At 35.7% G+C, this 13,473-nt stretch overlaps 2 long non-coding RNA genes across 4 annotated transcripts in view; one reads left to right on the top strand and one right to left on the bottom strand.

Moving 5' to 3' along the window:
• The first annotated feature begins 6,608 nt into the window (after positions 1-6,608).
• LOC309503126 overlaps positions 6,609-13,473 on the top strand; it is an 83,263-nt gene continuing 76,398 nt past the window's right edge. Inside the window, exons 1-3 of one of the 3 annotated variants that reach the window (XR_014207510.1) lie at positions 6,609-6,696; positions 6,885-6,964; positions 9,167-10,422. This is a non-coding gene — a long non-coding RNA (uncharacterized lncRNA). The remainder of the gene's footprint in view (positions 6,697-6,884; positions 6,965-9,166; positions 10,423-13,473) is intronic. The other 2 variants (XR_014207511.1, XR_014207512.1) reach the window with 2 other exon arrangements.
• On the bottom strand, positions 10,182-11,565 carry LOC309503118. The gene is made up of 2 exons (XR_014207508.1): positions 10,855-11,565; positions 10,182-10,512 (listed from the first exon to the last, which is right to left on the bottom strand). It is a non-coding gene; the product is annotated as an uncharacterized lncRNA (long non-coding RNA).

The raw sequence follows: 13,473 nt of genomic DNA, 5'->3' as shown, positions 1-13,473 counted from the left end.
TTGTTTGTGTCAGAAAGGCTTGCATCAAACACTAAATACAACAGTGATTACAAGGTGTTTGGTTTCATTTCTTTGTGATGATGATGTTTATGCATCAGCCAATGTTTTATTATATGTGTTATTATAGGAACTAAAAAGAAATATTTGCTCATTTAGTATGTGAAATTATTCAAAATGGCATGTACAGAATTTAAATGACTTTTGATATTCTTATTAATATTTAAATATTTTTTAATTTTGAATCAACTGTTCTATATACAGTGTGTACATTGTCAGCTCACTCACTTCGGATGACAATTTTTTAATTTTTTTTATTAAAGACAGAACATGTAACAAACATATAGCACAGCATACAATAGTGCGAAACAAAGTGTGGCATTAATTGGTAACAGGGGATCCGACAATTATATCATACTATTTTAAACATGTTAATGACTTTTAGTTTTTGACCAATTTCAGAGAAGACATAAAGCAATCAAATTCTACTATAAATACCTTAAAGATTGGGGATGAATTTACATATTTTTGTTTATGTATATATAATCTTGCCACCGAGACTCGTTTAAAGGGGAAAGTATAGCCGATTGCGTCATCGCGGCGCGGCGAAGGCTGTCCCAATTCGAAGGTCCTTCGAAGGCTCCTTCAATATGCGGCCTGCAAATGTGTCCTTGGCCCTGTCCCAAATGGCACCCTAAGCACTCGCGGTCTTCCTCTGAGTCCGCACTTTCGTGTGCATCGAGGGCGCATATCGCCCGCATAGGGGGCTCGCAGGCACCCTTCTGAGACCTAAAATGACAAATGGGACACCCTACGGTCTCACAGACTTAACAGACACGCGCACGCGGCAGCCATTGTTAGTCCACAAGACCGAAAGTGCATATGAAGTGTGCCATTTGGGACAGGGCCCTTCTTTTCCTGTGAGTGCAGGATACATCAGAAGGATCCTTCGCAGCCTTGCCTATCCCACAATTCACTGCGCCGGAGACGATATTGCCAGATTACACTTTTAAATGTAAGTATTGGGTTTCAATTTAATTGAATAATCTAATCATCTAATGATTAAAATGAAAAATGAAAAATAATAATAAATACAATAAAGGTTCAAATGTTGACTTATATGTTACCAGTATGTGATTTTACATAGGCTAGTTTATATTCTTTAGACTTTATTATGTACATAAATTGAGTCCTGAGTTTAGCTCATAGAACGGTTATGCATGTTAAAATATTGTATGGTTTGATTTTTGAGTATGTCAGTTCATTTCATTTATTCTTCCCTCTTTCTGAGAACATCTCAGTGACTGGCAGCCGTCGACTGAGTCAGTCCTGCAAACCTGTTAGTGGACAGTGTAAATATGCACTGATCCCAGATGATTCCCACAGGCTTACAGAGTCTCTATTGTGCAGCTCATCCAGCATCTCCTGCTCAGCTACGACTACCACTCAAAACATCCTCCTAAATATTACACACTGCACCTTTAAAAATTGTTATTTGACAATTTAGTTGAATAACTGGTGACAGACAAAGCAGAATCCCAGTAATAGAGATCCATCTGAAAGGTAAATTAATTCTACGACTTAAATACAAGCATTTTCATTTTCACATTTTTAATTGTGCATATTTTAATGCAAACTGAAAGGTTCAATCAGCCTATATGTTTTAATGAAAGCAAATATGTCATGTATGTTTAATTCATTAAATTATTGGACAACAGTAACCCTATTCATTACAATAGGTATTACATTTAAAAATAATAACACTAGTAACAACACGCCACTGTTCTTGTGGCCCATCTTACCCCAAGGTTCTGATTTTATCTTTTTACCTCATTACTCTTCATATTTACTCCAAATCCCTCATTATCAGTATTTTCCAGAGATACAGATTTACATCCGTTCCCAGCCAACATGTATATGTGGGCCCCACATGGTTTATGCTTGGGCTACGTGGGTACCAAGTGGGTATGGTCCCAAAATGGGCATCTTATCTGGGGCCCACTTGGGTCAGCTAAGTAGGTCCCACATAGGCAAAAACAGGTGGGCTCCCCATCTGGGTCCTAGTTGGGTCACTAATGGGAAATGAGTGCATGGGCTCAAAATGGGCAACACAAATGGGACCCATTTGGGTTTATCAAATGGGTTAGACATTGGCAAACACAATCAGTCCCATATAGGCTGCCTACATGGGCCCAAGGTAGTACCCACATAGGTCATCTCTATATGGGTTATGAATGGGGAAAAGATATGGGGCCCACTTTGATAAACCATATGGGTCAGACATGGGCAAACACAATCAGTCCTATATAGGCTGCCTACATGGGCCCAAGGTGGTACCCACATAGGTAATCTCTATATGGGCCCTGAATGGGGAAATACATACAAGTATAATTGTGAATCTAATTAATTATGTAGTAAATATAAATTGTGCATCTGTAAGTTACATCATAAACTATACACTTGTAAACAACATATCTGTACAATCATTAAAACAATTGTATACAGTATATTTGTCATTTATAATCTTTGATATAATACCACTAACAGCTGACTGCGGAGTATTTAGTAGTGAGGAAATTTCACAAATGGACTTATTACACAATTGGAAACCTGGTACCACGCTTGAATTAACTGAATTCACTAAGCTCCTGAAAGCGACCTATTCTTTCACAAATGTTTGTAGAAGCGTCTGCATGCCTAGTGCTTGATTTTATACAACTGCGGCCATGGAAGTGATTGAAATACCCAAATTCAATTATTTGGAGGGGTGTCCCAATACTTTTGACAATATAGTGTATGTGGTTACAATATAGGCCATGGCTCTTCAAATCCAATCCTGTTGGTGTTCAGCAGACATTAGTTTCAACCCATGACATTAAATATTCAAAGTGTCAACTTTTAGTGGTCTGATTTTGTGAGTTACTGCAAAATGCTTATCTCCATATAGTTATTTTAAAATCTATACAAATGGTTCAAAATATCCAGAAAATGGTCACTACAATATGAAGAACGGGTTACAGAAGTTATCGAATTCTGTCTATCAAAATCTATCAAAATAATGGAATTATAATGGCTTAGAGATGGGTAGAAGAAATCAAACCCCTAGCAACAGCCATATGCCCTTATTCAATTGAGATTCTCCAGAGTTTTCTGGTCAGTCGGTTAGTGACAATGTAATTCTAGAGATTTTGAATATTGGAGTTAGGGTTAGGGTTTTGATTATTGAAAGGGGCACATCAGTTCAGATGATGAAATAGCCCAAGTAAAGAAAGATAGAATGGAAATTCATGGTTTGAAGGGAAAATCCAATGTAAATTCAGAAATCATATTTGCATCATATACAGGAGTACAGAATAAAGTGCAGTTTCATTCATTTAGCATATTGTGTTTTGTGTTCAGTTTTCTTTTGAGGCCAACAGTACAGACTTTTCTTTTCAGTCATAGTTGGCACATGACTGACCCTCAAAGTTGAAATATGGTTGAAACAATGTCAGTTGTTGTTTTAATGTTGTCACAATGAAACGTTTAATACTAAACAGTTGAAAAGGTTTCTTTTTTTTTACAAAATCTGTATGTTGAATCAATGTCATGTCTTCAAGGAATACATAATCTTTGAATTATTATTATTTCTAATTATTATTTTATTTTAGTATGATATTTTGATCCAAACACCACTTCACAAATCTAAATTTATGTAAAATATAATCATATTATTAACAATAATAATAATAATGGATATCATTTCAATCTCAAGAGAGAAATGCAGCAGAAACTTTTTTGCTTTGTGTGATTTTGTTTGGACTTACAATTTTGTGTTTGCCTAAAGCTTACCATGCAGGATTGCATTTTTATTCACACTGTCATCAAAACACTATTTTAACTAATTAAATAATATAGTCTACAAATAAAACTAAACACACATTTCTTAAAAAAAGAAAAAAAAAAGAAAGAAAGTAAAGTAATCTTTTTCATTACCACGCTGAAACAATTGCTATTGGTTGTTCCACCTTCTTTGATCATGATTGGTTAATATGACTGGCCAATGACAACCGTGCGCGCCTTTTTACTGGTCAAGTTTGAAAATACGTCAGTTTGTGTTGATGACGACGTGTGTGTGTGTGTGTGTGTGTGTGTGTGTGCTACTGCTCGGCAAGATTACGGTCTATCCTTATGCCTGTTAAATTATTATTTTAAACTAATTTGCGTTGTGGCATGGAAACGGAGAAGAACAGAAGCTGATATGTGAACACAGAGGAAGGTCGGTCTGGATGTGTGAGTCCTGCAAACATTTTGGCGATATCAGGTAAGAGAACATTTTTCAGTCTCTATTACAGGCCTAACGTTATGTAAAGTTATGTTTCGTGTTCATGTCCTATAAGTTATATCCACTATCATTTTAGAAAAACAGAGATCAATTAATATATATTTAGACGTTTAGGTATTACATTAAAATAAGTAGATAAGAATGTTAATATAGTTCATGGTATAATAATGCAGGTAAACAAATCGTGTGTTAATGGCAGGCACGCTGGAAGCTGTTTCATGCGAGGGGGGCTGGGGGGCTGAGGGCTGGGTTGGAAAATATGTGACGTCATTATGTTGTGGCTGACGACAAGACATAACATTTTTCTGTACTGTATATGTGTTGTAGCCATTAAAGAAAACATTTAGTTTCATATGTTTAAATATTATAGGCTAATGTTATTTTTTTATTTAATCAATGTTGATTATCTTTCTCATGCTGCATATGCTCACTTTCATAAAGATACATCATGAGATGTGCAATATGACTGGAGACATGGAGTGAGTAAGACATGATTTTGACCACTTCATTGAGTTTTGTTTTGTAGAAAGACTATTTTATTTAATTTTTTCGTTTTGTATAAATTGTATCTTAATTTTGATAAATGTTTTATCAACCAATTGCCTGTATTAAATAAATAAGAAGCAAATAGCAGACAATGTAATAAGGCGCTGGCACAATCACTTGCATTGCACGTGAACTGGAGGGCGCCGAAACTCAGCTTGTGCCTCACAGATTTGAGAAATATAGGCTATTATAGAAAGCTTGAAAATGTCTACTTTTAAACGAAACTATTCAAAACGAAAAGAAATACTGATTATGTAATCCATATGAAATGTGCATTTCACATGCATTTCTCTCTGGCGTTCATGGTGAGTCCACATTGTCAATTTCATCTTTGCAGCAACACAGAAAACACCAGTTTATTAATAAAAAATGAAATGTCTCCTTGCTATTTTTGACACATTCATACTTTTGCCGGTTCTTTGTGGAAATCTTTATGCGTGCGGTCGTGCGCTTGAGTGCGGCTATATTATGTACAAGCTCATTATCCTGTATATAGCCTATTTAAGTAATACAATTAATATAAAGGGGCGATTTGTCCACTAATGGCTTAAATGAACAACTACTAGTCGACTAGAAAAAACTTTAGTCGGAGGCCGTCCTTATTCCACATATATTTTGGAACCAGCAGGCCATTCTGGGTTGAGCGAGCGACCCTGCGGAATGAGCGAGCGGAGCTGAATATTCAGAAATGCGCTCGATCTCCGCTCACGTGCTCTGATCGGAACAATGACAAATTCAAACTTTATTTCATTTTCTCCGTAGCTTGAACACTCACTACATTAGGCATACGAGAGTTAGTTAACGCTGTCCATTTATTAGTTTTTTCACGTTTTTAAAGTACAATATTATGTTCCACAGCCCCCCACTTGGGGGTGCTGATGCTATGACGAGGGGGCTGCAGCACCCCCCTTCCCGCGCTACTGGTTAATGGAGTTCATTAACTTCCCAGAAATGTTCTGTGTAAGTTAACTTTCACGGAAAACGGACGTACTACAACCTGCAGCTGTGTGTGTGTGTGTGTGTGTGTGTGTGTGTGTGTGCACACCATTGATTTGATTACAGTAAGATGCTAATCACGATTAGCGTATTAGCACTTATTTAACGTTGAAGCCTCTGATGTCAGTGTTGTCAGCTAGTTTAAAACTCAAACACATGAAAACCCTATTGGAAAAAAAATACTAAAATATATTTGAAACATTTATTTTATACTAAGTTTACTACAAATGCATTTACATGTGTATGTACTTAATATAAATACCCTGCAATTGTACTTTGGTATCCTAAAACATATACTTAAAGTCAATAAGAACAACAAATGTTGTATTTAATGCACTTTAGTTATCTGGAAGTAGTGCTGAGGTTAAGTGTATTTGATTCTGCTAAAGTGGAACTATTGCATTTAATTTATTTTATTTTATTTCTAGGGAAGGAGCATTCGAATGGGTAAGTGACTGATAAAACAGTAATTTACATATAGATGTATATCTCTATATTTTTTGGGGAGAACAGGCACCCAACAGAGAGACAAATCCACCACGATTATCATTTTCAGTAAGATGCAAGTCAATTTTAACCATTGCTTCTAAACCTTACATTGGGATTCATATATTATGTAGTTAAAAGTGTTAGGCTATTCTCATCATCAAAAGTCATTTTATCTACCAGTGACAAATCTGAGTAACTTTTTTTATCCTTTTGTCTTTTTTTCCTCTAAAGTGAAAAAAAAAAGAGAACATGTCACCACCATCATCAGTCCTTTATTTAGTTCACAAAAGAACATCAAGGGAAAGACCCTCAGACGTGTCATAACAGGATAAATGTGGCTACAGGTAAAATTATTAGATGGTCTGTTTGATTTTGGTGTACCAATTTGCTTTTTTCAAAGCTACAATTGTATGATGTGACGTGACATGTATGTGCAAAAACGTCTGTCCACTGCTCCGTGTGTGTGTGTTTTATTTAAATTTTATTTAATATTGTTTAAAGGAGTGGTACAAATTAAATCTTTCTTTTTAAGGACTTATCAGCCCACCCCAGATTGACCAAGGATCCAGATGAGTACTGGCAATTTGGTGGAGGATTGCACTGTCACTTCTGGTATGGATCCATTAACCTTTTGTTATGTGTGAGGTGTTTTGATGTGACTTAATTTAATAAAATTTACAAAATTAGATTTTACATAATTGACTTGAGTAGTAGTAAATTTCACTAAAATGAAAATTACCCTATGATTTACCACATGATTTACTCACCCTCAAGCCATCGTTAGTGTATATGACTTTCTTCTTTCAGATAATACAATTGGAGTTATATTAACTATGGGGTTGGGTTAATAAAGCCCTTCTGGAGCAAGGCCATGAGTTTCGATCCACTGCCATTATGGAAGCGTCAATGTGTTTATTAATATAACTCCAATTGTATTCATCTGAAAGAATCCATGGATCCAGGATACTATGCATCCTGATAAAGTTCCCTTGGCCTTTGGAATTAATATAGCCCCACATCATCACATAGCCTTCACCATACCTAGAGATTGGCATGGAGTACTTTCCATAAGATCATCTCTCAATGCACATCAAACTAGCTATTAGGCTAACTGAAATAAAACCATGCCAATCTCTAGGTATGGTGAAGGCTATGTGATGATGTGGGGCTATTTTAATTCCAAAGGCCAAGGGAACTTTATCAGGATGCATAGTATCCTGGATCCATGAAGTAACTGGCCTTTAAAAATAAATATCTGCCTGCCTCTATGGGAATTTAACATAGGGGTGTCCAAACTTATGCACCCTATATTTTAAGGAAGAACATTTATTTATTTACGATACATTATTCATTCACAAAGAAAATTGGTGTCCTTAAAGGTTGGATTTTTCCTAATTTCTTAAATTAAGGCATTAAGTTCAATTTCCAAAAGATGATTTTTTCTTTTTAGTCAACTTTAGTATGGGTGTCTAAACTTATGCATAGCACTGTAAATGTGAATATGCTTAGTTCCTCCATAACCTCCCGAACTTTAGTGCAACCGCGTGCTGCGTCTGATGTCATTGTTATTGTTCTTTTGCGTATGCGGGTTAGTTTGAAACCTCAAACAGTTCACACTGCAATCAGATATAGGTCACATTTTAAAAGGTAATGTGAACAGCCAATCAAAAAATCGGATCTAAGCAAAAAATCAGAATTGAGCATTAAGACTTGCGGTGTGAACGGGGCCTTATACTGCACACTGTAAACACAATCAAAGCTTCAAAAACACAGGAAAAACGGGACCTTTAATATTTTTGTTTTCCTTAAAATTTTAATTAACAATAACTTAAACACTTTGCAGTTTGAATAATGTCCTATATAAACAAAATTATGGAGTATGTTTTTATGTTTACACTGTTCGATCGCACCTCTCACACACACACAAATTTAAGTAAGCACTTTGTGACTTTTTGATCGTATTGAATAATTAATTCTAGAGATTTGTTCAAAAGCGCCGATTCATCCAGTAATGAAATGCGTATTTTAGTCATTAAATCATTCATTCAAATTTTTTTTTTTTTGGATTAAACATTTTAAATCGACTGCAGAAATTAACATTTGTTAGAACCTCTAGTAAATTACATGTTATGTTGTTATTTTATCTGTTCAGAATCGTGATCTCTGTCTGAAACACTAAAAGAATTGGGATTCTCATTTGAACTTAATTCTGACTTATTAAAACTGTGACTCTTAAGTGGAGCCATGTTGGAAATGTAATAATCATCCACACCTGTGATCACCTCAATTATTTTCCAAAGACACAAAGAATTATATTTTTATATTTTTACTTTAAAAGCTATCATAAATCATTAGCAATAAGAAAAATTTTTAATACTTTAATTATGCATCATTTTGTCGGCCCATTCTATCATGGACTGAAAATCTGATTGTGAGAAACTACCTAATATTAAAATGACTTGAGACAAATAATGTATTCTTATTATTTTTGTTTATATTTTTTTTAATGATTAACTTGTATCAATGAATGAATTGATGCTTTCAAACACATCGCATATTCATACTTTATAAACTGGTTTTATTAATACAAAATTAAATCTGAATATTCTGAATAAATAAACAGTAATTCTCTGATTTTCCCAAATGCCCTTCCAGTGACATTCCAATTCCATGACCATTCCAATTGAAGTTTAATGCTGTTTTTGTTTTTATCCTGAGTAAAAGTTGTTATTCTTTCATAAGGTATTGTGACATGTCTAAGTAACATGACTTCTCTAAAATCATAATGTCTAAAAAAACTAATTTGTTTTGCAGAGGCTCTTAAGAAGACTGCACAGATCAACTGGCAAGAAACTGAGAGGGAACTCTCACAATAGTCTGGGACAAGAGATGGAGGACAGTGTCCAGAATGCACACATGACTGTCTGCAGTGTAAGCTGTACTGATACATGTATAATTGCTGCTGCTTCTAACTGTCCCCAATTTATTTCCTGTTCAAATGTTCAAAGCTTTCAGTAAAGACTGGGCCAAATACAGGTTAAAAGTATGTATTTGAACAATTAGGTATATAACTTTAAAGAGATACTCTTTAATCTGACATAAATCTGCTTCTTTAAATATTGTCTCTGGAATTTCAGAATATAGCATAATATGATGGGTAATTTCAATAAAATTTAAATTTGAAAAGATTTCAATCTCACTGTGTGCTCTAATGCTTTAGAACTTGTTTGTGTGGAGCTTGTAGCTTCTGTGTTTGGACTCTTTCTGGGCTGGAAACTTTATAAGGAATGAATTACAGACGTTTTCTAGCAAGAGGAAAGAAGAGAACATCAACTCTGAGTTTTGATATTACATGACGGATTTGCGTCTGGCAAATCCGCCGTTATAATATCAATCCGCCATGGAACAAGCGCGCCTGCTCTTAAAGGGAATGTGAGATGTCGCTCTGATTGGTTTATTTCACGTTACGCCCAAACCACACCTATGAATAATGAAGCTACTTCAGACCAACCCCTTTTAGATTTGCGTCGGGCGCAAGAGTATATCCCGCCGGTATAATAGCAGAGCTATTTGCGTTTCGCGTTTGATACTTGCGTTTCAGATCGTTAAAATAGGGCCCTGAGTGTTTCTGGTGGAGTAAGAGACACACAACTGAACATTTACTGACTTCATGATCCTGAGACTCAAACTTCAATCCATCAGGTCAAAGTTACAGTTATAACACTGATTTCTCTCTCTGTTAATGATCTTACTGCAGATTAAGATCAAGGTTCATCTGTACTGTTGAAGGTGGTTTACAGCTAGAATTAGTTATAAAAGCAAAACACTATTACATGAATACAACATTTATTTACAGCTATTTACAAAACCAAAGAAACGTACATTAGAAAAAACGGTCTCAATAACAAATGAGATTAAGCTCTTAAATCACAGTCACAGTGTTTTTCTCTGAATGTTGATTATGTTTGTGAAACCACTGAATTCAGTAGAAGCTTCATCTCATGAGATTCTGCTGGGTTCTGGTTCTGGTTCTGGTTCTGGTTCTGGATCTGGATCTGGTTCTGGTTCTGGTTCTGGATCTGGATCTGGATCTGGTTCTGGATCTGGATCTGGTTCTGGTTTGATCCACTGGCTGGAGTTTCATCAGAACCTGCTGCAGTCTGTGTTCAGAATAAGACATGTATTTTAACATGTATTTTCAACAGTATCACAGCAGTGTTTCTCAGTCCTCATAGAAAACACTTCACAGTTTTACCACACAGAAGCATTTGCTGTTTGTAAGTTGAAGGAAATGGCGTTTCAAACCCAGTTTGTGTCAGAGCAGAGGATCAGGATGTGGTATTACAGATATTACAGGTTTTACAGAGTCAATAATCTGAAGTGTTTTGTGTGAAATAAAGGAAAGCGATGATGTTCTCCAGGAGCAGGATTGAGAAACACTGATGATCTACACAACATCTGTGGAGAAAAGTGTTCAAATCCACAATGATTCTGACGCTAACCTGAGATTCCTGATTCTGAGATCCAGCGGCTCGAGGTCGACAAGACTTTATTTCCTTCTGTGTTCAAGACAAGACAGTTCATTTACACACTGATCTCCACTAATGCATTAATGTACACACAGATCTTCACTAATGCATTAATGTACACACAGATCTTCACTAATGCATTAATGTACACACAGATCTCCACTAATGCATTAATGTACACACAGATCTTCACTAATGCATTAATGTACACACAGATCTTCACTAATGCATTAATGTACACACAGATCTCCACTAATGCATTAATGTACACACAGATCTCCACTAATGCATTAATGTACACACAGATCTTCACTAATGCATTAATGTACACACATATCTTCACTAATGCATTAATGTACACACAGATCTCCACTAATGCATTAATGTACACACAGATCTTCACTAATGCATTAATGTACACACAGATCTTCACTAATGCATTAATGTACACACAGATCTCCACTAATGCATTAATGTACACACAGATCTTCACTAATGCATTAATGTACACACAGATCTTCACTAATGCATTCATGTACACACAGATCTCCACTAATGCATTAATGCACACACAGATCTCCACTAATGCATTAATGTACACAGATCTCCACTAATGCATTAATGTACACACAGATCTCCACTAATGCATTAATGTAGACAGATCTCCACTAATGCATTAATGTACACACAGATCTCCACTAATGCATTAATGTACACACAGATCTCCACTAATGCATTAATGTACACACAGATCTCCACTAATGCATTAATGTACACACAGATCTCCACTAATGCATTAATGTACACACAGATCTCCACTAATGCATTAATGTACACACAGATCTCCACTAATGCATTAATGTACACACAGATCTCCACTAATGCATTAATGTACACACAGATCTTCACTAATGCATTAATGTACACACAGATCTCCACTAATGCATTAATGTACACAGATCTCCACTAATGCATTAATGCACACACAGATCTCCACTAATGTACACACAGATCTCCACTAATGTACACAGATCTCCACTAATGCATTAATGTACACACAGATCTTCACTAGTGCATTAATGTACACACTGATCTCCACTAATGCATTAATGTACACACTGATCTCCACTAATGCATTAATGTACACACAGATCTCCACTAATGCATTAATGTACACACAGATCTTCACTAGTGCATTAATGTACACACTGATCTCCACTAATGCATTAATGTACACACAGATCTCCACTAATGCATTAATGTGCACACTGATCTCCACTAATGCATTAATGTACACACTGATCTCCACTAATGCATTAATGTACACACAGATCTCCACTAATGCATTAATGTACACACAGATCTCCATTAATGTACACACAGATCTCCACTAATGCATTAATGTACACACAGATCTTCACTAATGCATTAATGTACACACAGATCTCCACTAATGCATTAATGTACACACATATCTCCACTAATGCATTAATGTACACAGATCTTCACTAATGCATTAATGTACACACAGATCTCCACTAATGCATTAATGTACACACAGATCTCCACTAATGCATTAATGTACACACAGATCTCCACTAATGCATTAATGTACACACAGATCTTCACTAATGCATTAATGCACACACAGATCTCCACTAATGCATTAATGTACACACAGATCTTCACTAGTGCATTAATGTACACAGATCTCCACTAATGCATTAATGTACACACAGATCTTCACTAGTGCATTAATGTACACACTGATCTCCACTAATGCATTAATGTACACACAGATCTCCACTAATGCATTAATGTGCACACTGATCTCCACTAATGCATTAATGTACACACTGATCTCCACTAATGCATTAATGTACACACAGATCTCCACTAATGCATTAATGTACACACAGATCTCCATTAATGTACACACAGATCTCCACTAATGCATTAATGCACACACAGATCTCCACTAATGCATTAATGCACACACAGATCTCCACTAATGCATTAATGTACACACAGATCTCCACTAATGCATTAATGTACACACAGATCTCCACTAATGCATTAATGCACACACAGATCTCCACTAATGCATTAATGTACACACAGATCTCCACTAATGCATTAATGTACACACAGATCTCCACTAATGCATTAATGTACACACAGATCTCCACTAATGCATTAATGTACACACAGATCTCCACTAATGCATTAATGTACACACAGATCTCCACTAATGCATTAATGTACACACAGATCTCCACTAATGCATTAATGTACACACAGATCTCCACTAATGCATTAATGTACACACAGATCTCCACTAATGCATTAATGTACACAGATCTCCACTAATGCATTAATGTACACACAGATCTCCACTAATGCATTAATGTACACACAGATCTCCACTAATGCATTAATGTACACAGATCTCCACTAATGCATTAATGTACACACAGATCTCCACTAATATGTTTCTGCTTTTTACACAGTTATTTAAAGGTGCAGTCAGTCATTCTGTCCACATTTAAAGGAAATCATTTCACAGATCAGATTTAGATGATGTAGAGCCAC

The sequence above is a fragment of the Leuciscus leuciscus genome (genome assembly GCF_965113295.1).
Source record: "Leuciscus leuciscus genome assembly, chromosome: 1".
Classification (NCBI taxonomy): Eukaryota; Metazoa; Chordata; class Actinopteri; order Cypriniformes; family Leuciscidae; genus Leuciscus; species Leuciscus leuciscus.
The sequence above is the reverse complement of the archived record's forward strand: the minus strand, read 5'-3'. Positions and strand labels throughout refer to the sequence as shown.